Source organism: Ceratotherium simum, chromosome 12 (assembly GCF_057802395.1).
Source record: "Ceratotherium simum simum isolate JZ-2026a chromosome 12, ASM5780239v1, whole genome shotgun sequence".
NCBI classification, from domain to species: Eukaryota; Metazoa; Chordata; class Mammalia; order Perissodactyla; family Rhinocerotidae; genus Ceratotherium; species Ceratotherium simum.
Genome location: NC_141911.1, coordinates 72,171,945 through 72,179,374, shown reverse-complemented (window position 1 = coordinate 72,179,374; position 7,430 = coordinate 72,171,945).

Genomic DNA, 7,430 nt, shown 5'->3' with positions numbered 1-7,430 from the left:
CACTTTCCTTGTATTCCTTGGCCCATCCTTGGCCTGTTGACACCATGGATAAAGGAGGCTGCTCTACTAGGCAAGAAATGCATCTTGCTTGCCCAATTTCACCATTGCTTGCATTTCAATGGCAGGGGAATTTAGAAAAATCACCGTGTGTGGTGTCTTATATTATTAATAATAGTAGCTGCTCCTGCACTGAGTCTCCTGTGTGCCAGGCACTTTGATAAGAGCTTTACAACATTACCACACTGTCTTCGCTATAACTCTGTGAAGCACATATGATTATTAACCCACTTTATAGATATGGAAACTGAGGCTCAGCAGGGTTAAACTAAACGTCCAGGTCACATAGCCAGCAAGAGAAAGGAATTTCCCGTTTAAGGACCTTAATGCACACACCCTGTTGCAGCACCTTGTGCTGTTCTGCCCCTGTCAGTGCAAACAGTGCTCATTCCCCCGCAGCTGTTCCATGCGCCTTTACACGTGGCAGAAACTATTCTCAGGGAAGCAAAGTGCCTAAACCATCAGTCAGTACTTTTCCTTAAGGAAAAAAGATAAAGCAGCAATAAAAATAAAGATAAACGATTATCCTCAATTTAAACTCCAATTTCATTTAGTATGAGTGTTTGTAATAAGAGACACGTTTAAGGTAGTTTTTAGAATTAGAAGTCCCAATAGAAAACTTTTTCCTAGGAATTATTGTGTGTGTGTGTGTTTTATTTTTTTAGGTGAAGCAGGCTAGTTCTAGAACAGAATCAGAAAGGGAGGAAGCAGAAACTTCTTCCCTCTCACCTGAGCCTGTGACTGCTCAGACGGTGAAGTAAAGGCTGAGTACTAACAGCAAGGACTCAGCAGCAGAGGGGAGCGTCATCACGGTGCTTGTGTGCTCAGCAGCCTCAGAACCAGGTGCCAATCCGGGCGTCAGGACAAGACTCCCCCACTAGGTGCCAGGAGGACGTGCGGCCACCACCTGCAGTGAATTAACTCTGCGCTTTTAGGCAACAGATGTGCGTTTAGGACAAAGGCAGGAGGCCCCGTAGGCCACAGGCAGAGGGTAAGAGGGAATTTCAGGTCGCTGCTCCACACCCCCACTCAAAATGGGACCTTTGAAAATTAAGATGTCAGAGCCAGTGGGCAGCTTATCAGGGCAGACTTGCCAGCTCCTCACGGTCTAGGGTGGATTTTCTGTAAAGGTCGGGGGGGCAGCAGCGGCAGCTGGCCCCTGCTAGGTCTTTCTTCAGCAGGCAAATGCCTGCTGCCCTCACGATGTCTGGTGAATGACCCCAGCAAATGGTGCATTTCCCCAAAGATCAGACCGAATCCCACAATGTCCAGCTCTTGGCCATCCCCATGGCCCTCTTTTTGGGGGGAGCTTCTAAAGGAAAGGCCTTAGTTCCCTCCTCCCCTCGGCCCTTCACTGCGCCCACTGTAAGGTGAGCACCTTCTCTGGCTTGGCTCGTTAATTCCCACACAACGGGTGGGAAAAGACCCAGAGCACGGAGACGCTGGGAGACTTACTGTGATTTTAAGGGTGAACGAATAATAAGGCAAACGCTCTCCTCTGGGAGGTTAAAAATCAAGAGTGTAAACAAAGCCACCTCTGCTTTCACATGCTCTGTGTGTGACGGACTGAAGGCCTTATGCCCATTTTCGTCTTTACTCCTCATGCCAAGCCCGCAAAGCAGGCAAGGATCAATCTGTGTAACAGATGAGGAAACTGAGGCTGAAGGAGGCAGAACACCTGCCCCAGGTCACATGTTCAGTAAGAGGCGGAGGGTCTAAGTCTGAAGCACAGAAGCCCCCCTTGAGCAGTGGCCTCGTTAGGGACAGCCCTGGCTCCCAGGGAAGGGCCGCCCAGCACGTGCTGGGCGCACAGACTGTCTGCAGCCTGTGCCGCACAGTTACGTTGCTGTTCACTTTTTAAGTTCTGTTTATGTGCCCGCCCTTCCAACAGGGACTGTGTGCTTTAACAGCACCCGCTGCACAGCCCGGGGTGCAGACACACACCTGGTGCTTAATCAGGCAGTGTTGATCGATGCTTTTCATGTTGTGAACAGTGATTTCCTCATTCATTCAGGAAACATTGAAGCCCACTTCTGTGCCGACAGGGTACTAGTTTCCACGGGAAACACCAAAATGAAAATGTTACTCATCTTGCCCTCAACTAATCTAGAAAGGGGAAAGAGTGGTAGATGTGGGGAAGAGGAACCCCTCTCACATTTGCCTGTTCCCCCTCTTTGCTCCTCCCCACAAAAGGAGGGGATGCTGATCTGATTGGTCTGGTTCCAGAACATTTTCTGGGCCACACTCACTGATGGGCAGGTGTGATGGTTAGTGTTATGTGTCAAGTCGACTGGGCATCAGGGCGTCCAGATATTTGGTGAAATGTTATCCTGGGTGTGTCTGTGAGGGTGTTTTTGATGAGATTAACATTTGAATTGGTAGCCTGAGTAAAGCAGATTGCCCTCCATAATGAGGGTGAGCCTCACCCAATCCATTGAAGGCCTGAGAACAAAAAGGCTGACCTTCCCCCAAGGAAGAGAGAATTCTCCCTGCTTGATGGCCCTCAGAACTGGGACATCAGCTTCCTGCCTTTGCACTTACACTGGGACATCAGCTATTTCTGGGTCTCAAACTTGCTGGACTTTGGACTGGAACTACACCAGTGGCTCTCCTGGGTCTCCAGCTCGCCCACGCACCCTGCAGGTCTTGGGACTTGCCAGCCTCCCTGATTGTGTGAGCCCATACTCTATAACCAATCTCATATAGATATTGTCTCTGTTCTCCGGAGAGCACCGGCTCACATTGCCAGGTTACTGTGTTTTAAGAGGTTAGCGCTTCTCTTCCTTCCGTGGCAAGTGGTCCCGTTGGTAGGCTGAGACAAGGCACCTGTAGTTACCTGGCCATCCTTTTTTGCTCTTATCTCTTTATATGCATACTTAAGCTTCCTGGTCTTTTGTTTTGGTTCTCATACCACGTGATAAACTAGAACATGGGATCCAAGATTTAGACTCTGCCGTGGAGCACGGAAGGTCCTCCACAGGCCTTGGGTCTAAGTTGCGGGCTTTGACTTGGGTTTACAAACCTCCGAGTGGAGGGGTGGGGATCACCGCCTGGCTCCGAGAGGAGGGGCTCTGAGTGGAGGGGCGGGGGTCACTGGTGGGCTCCAAGGCAGGGGCAAAGGTCACCGGCCTGGCTCTGAGTGGAGGGGCAGGGGTCACCGGCCCAGCCATCAGCTGGGACTTAGTTTTGCACTTGCTGTTATCCCTGGTATGTAGATTTCATTCAGGAGCCGGGTGGAGAGGAGGGTGACTGGCAGGGATTCTTAGGGCCCTGGTTTTACCACCATAAAAGACCACGGAAACCATACTACCTGACACATCCCACTGGCTCCATCACAGACACAGACAAAGTGTTATCATGGAAGCACAAGCCACAGGCTCTGGGACCCAGGAAGGCACACTTTTGAGAGTGTTGGGGAATGGATGTGCTTTTTAGGTCTCTTCTCCCAACATTGGTTCCAGAAATGGCCTTGGAACATAAGGAACGTTGAGAGTTAAGCATCGCACGTGACAGGGCTGGTAGCGTGTGTCAGCTTCATTGGAAGAGACTGACAGACAACCGGGGTGAGCAAGGCCACCCACCTGGCTGTCTCTGCAGTGGGGACAGTGCGCTACTTATCCTGTAGAGTTAGACACCACCCACACACATTTAGTAACGCCCTTTATTAGGCATCATCCTTAAAGCATGCTAAATTCAAATCACTTCTCAAGTGCCTGTTAGAGAATGTGACAAACTAGACAGTTCTGTGCCCCATAACAAGTCCAGACATAGCTTTTTAAAAAAATCAGGGTCATGTTCAATAACACTCTAAATTTATACTCCAAACACCAGTACTCCGATACTCTACTCATTCTTATTAATATATTTGTTTTGATGTGATCCTACTCATTTTTTTTTTTTTTTAATTTTTATTTATTTATTTATTTTCCCCCAAAGCCCCAGTAGGTAGTTGTACATCATAGTTTCACATCCTTGTAGTTGCTGTACGTGGGACGCGGCCTCAGCATGGCCGGAGAAGCGGTGAGTCAGTGCGCACCCGGGATCCGAACCTGGGCCACCAGCAGCGGAGCGCGCGCACTTAACCGCTAAGCCACGGAGCCGGCCCATCCTACTCGTTTAAAACGGGCACCCCCCTCTCCTCGTGATGGTTTTGGGTATGTTGTCAATGTACTTCTCCCCCTGTGAGCACAATGGCTGCGGATCCCACACAGACACCACCTGGTAGAACGACCTTCAGCAGGCGGGACCAACCAGAGCTGCTTTCATCTCCCAGCCCTTGATTTTCCACAGCGCAAACACAGAGCCGCTCTGACACCCCGGAGAGAGCGGCAGGGGAGAGGGAGACAAAACTGAAAGACGGAGAGGACTTGAAGTTAGTCTCTGTCATCTAGGTGTAGACGGCTATTGGCAGAGCTGACACTGCCAGATTTTATCAGGAAAGAATTCAGATTATTGTAAAAAGAGGATGTTGGGGAAGGGCGGTGTATAAAACAGAGATCTGAAAGGATCTTGGATAAAACATCAGTTTAGCAGATATGGCTGCTTCTAACCAAACAGTAGCAGGTGTGCAGTGTGCAGTCTGAACCCTTGTGAAGTCTCCCGGTTGTTTACGGTGCCTCAAAGACCACATGTGTGGATTTAAGAGTAATTATTTTTTCTGTTAAATTTCTTCTTTAAAAATAACACAGTAGATAAAAATTTTGGCTTGATAGTTTTACAGGACAGTTATGCTTTTATCAAGTTTGTAAACATACTATATTCGAATAATACTCTTCTTTTTATAAAATGCTCTTCTCTGAGCTTCCTCATAGCCTGGGAGAGAGGCTGGGCAGCTGCTATCACCCGTTTCATTCGTGAGGAACTAGAGCCTCAGAGAACCTTCTAGAGGCACGCAGGGCAGAGTTACAGGGGGAGCAGAGTCCGTCCGGGGTCTCGGACTGTCTCCTCCTCTTCCTGCAGGCTCCCTCTAACTCATGCTTCCTGAGGGAAAGGAAGCCTCCGTCTCTTCTCGCTCCTCTTTCTGAAACAGGTATTGTTTTTCTCAGGGTGGTCTTCTGACAATTTGCTCTCCATGTGATAGCGTTGGAATCTGGAAACATGTGTGTTACTCTCCAGGAGTCTGGAGGTTGAATTCTGACTCGGAGACTGGGAGGCCCTGCTCTGACAGCCACAGTGGAGGCCGAGCGTCCTGAATGGCGCTGCAGGAAGCAGGATTCGCCAGGATTCCGTGGGCTTAAGGGTACTTAGTGCTGTGAAATGAAAGATCCTTGAGAAAGTTCAACCCCTCCCTCGATCATGAATACCAAACAATGGCCCGCCAACCGGAAACTCCAGCCCAAGGTTCTTCCTCGTTCCAGCCTCCAGATCTGGGTCAACAAAACCACACCTGCCACCTGAGGGGTGAGGCGTCCTGGGGAGCGCAGGTCTCCCCGGCCCCTGAGACGGCATGTCACTCCCGTGCTCCCACCGAGCCACAAAAACACGACGTGAAGCCAAGTCAGGTGGGGGTCTACACTGGAGTTGTCAGCCAGACCCTTGCACAACGGACTGCTTTTATTTCGTTATTTTTATGCAACTAATTTGTGCCAGACATTTAGTTTAGCATTTTGTTCAGATTCTGAAAACCGTCTTTTTGTTCTGGCTGGTAAATAATAAAGGACACACCCAATAAACACTCTCATAAAATTTCAGTCAGGCTTTCAACAATGGCTGGCAGCTTTTTAAAAGGCTCAGATCATGTCCTGGGCAGGACAAGCTAATGAAAAGGGCTGAACAGTTGCAACAATTTCCTCATTAATTTATACTTCCAGATTTAATAGAATTAATCTGACAATAATGAACTTTAATATGAATTTCGATATTACTGCACTTAATCAAAAGCGGCAGTTTTAAATTGATTTCAGAACGTCACAGAAGTAATTATTTATAGGGCACTTAATACAGTCAGCTCTGCTCAAGCCGTCGTCACCTGTGGGGCAGTTTCTGCACAAGTATGCAATGTGCTGCTCTATGTAAGTTACGTAAGTCACCACTGAAATTTTAAATAGTGGTTAGATTGCTGCATGGGACTTGTGTTAAAATGACATTTCCAAGATTTATATTGAAATGAGTGGGTTCATATATAAATTATTAAAATCATCTCCTTTTAATTATTTCATTTACTTACACATACACACTTTAAAGAAATATGTGATTTACAAGTAAACATATTTTGCAAGATGTGCTTAAACGCCCAATCAGCACATTTCATGTCCAAGAGGTTTTGTAAAATATTAGTTAACCAGCAGCCAGATAAATATCTACAGGTACGTTTATTTCTGAAATCTGAACTCGTCCTTCTCTGTTACACTGCTAGACTTAATCTGCTCGGGATTCATATTAGTTAATTTACTGTAAAAGGGGGGAGGGGCCTTTTAAAAAATTACCTTGTTACCAGGAAAATACTCATCTCATCCGTCTTTTTAGGCACCAAACGGTGGCATAAATCAAAATGACTGATATTAACAATAAGTCATGTTGATATGACAACAACTCTTGTTACAAACTAAACATAAACCACAATTTAGGGGGACTGTACATCACTGAGTTGTAATAGCCCCACAGTAGGGTTGAAAACTTGTTAACACTCATTAGGTCCTATCAGACTAATTTGGCAAAGAACTCAAACTAACCTCCTAGCTCTGAATCAATATTTCATGATAACTTTTTTTTGGCTACACAGAGATAAATGGATAAATCCGTGGAAATGGAGTCTGCCTGCCTACACTGGTTGCTCAGGGGAGGCCTTCACCTGAGGCGGGTGCTGGGAAAGCCTCTGCAGGGCACCGGCATGCTGATCAGGTGGCGGAGGGGGTGGACCACACTGCCGGGACAAGAGCCTCCCGAGTCCTTTGCCAACAGGAGACAGGCTCAGACCCAGACTTGAAATGGGCACCCGGGCCCTGCATCAGTAGATGTCTCATCCTGTCGTCTTGTATGCCGCCAGCCACGATTAACGATGATGTGTGTGTATAGAGATGGTTCTTCATCCTCACCACCAGTGAAAAATGAAGATTCTCCTTCTTGGCTGCACACTATGCAAATCTCCCTCTGCGTCCTCCGGCCTCAATCCAGGAGTCATATTCCTCACATGCCTTTCAGATCCTAATGATGCTAATGGAGTCCATGGAGATGACTGCATGGCACATGGGATTATTAATGATCTTAGAGATAATTTTAGAAAAAATATGCTGACAAGTAATGAATTACAGGGTAGTTTATCTCAGAGCAAAAAAATAATTTTTTTTAAGTTAGCATATGACCTAAATGACCTCTATTTCTTCTCTTTATGATTAGTGGACCTAGAAACTAGCTACTCCCCCCACCTCCTGCTA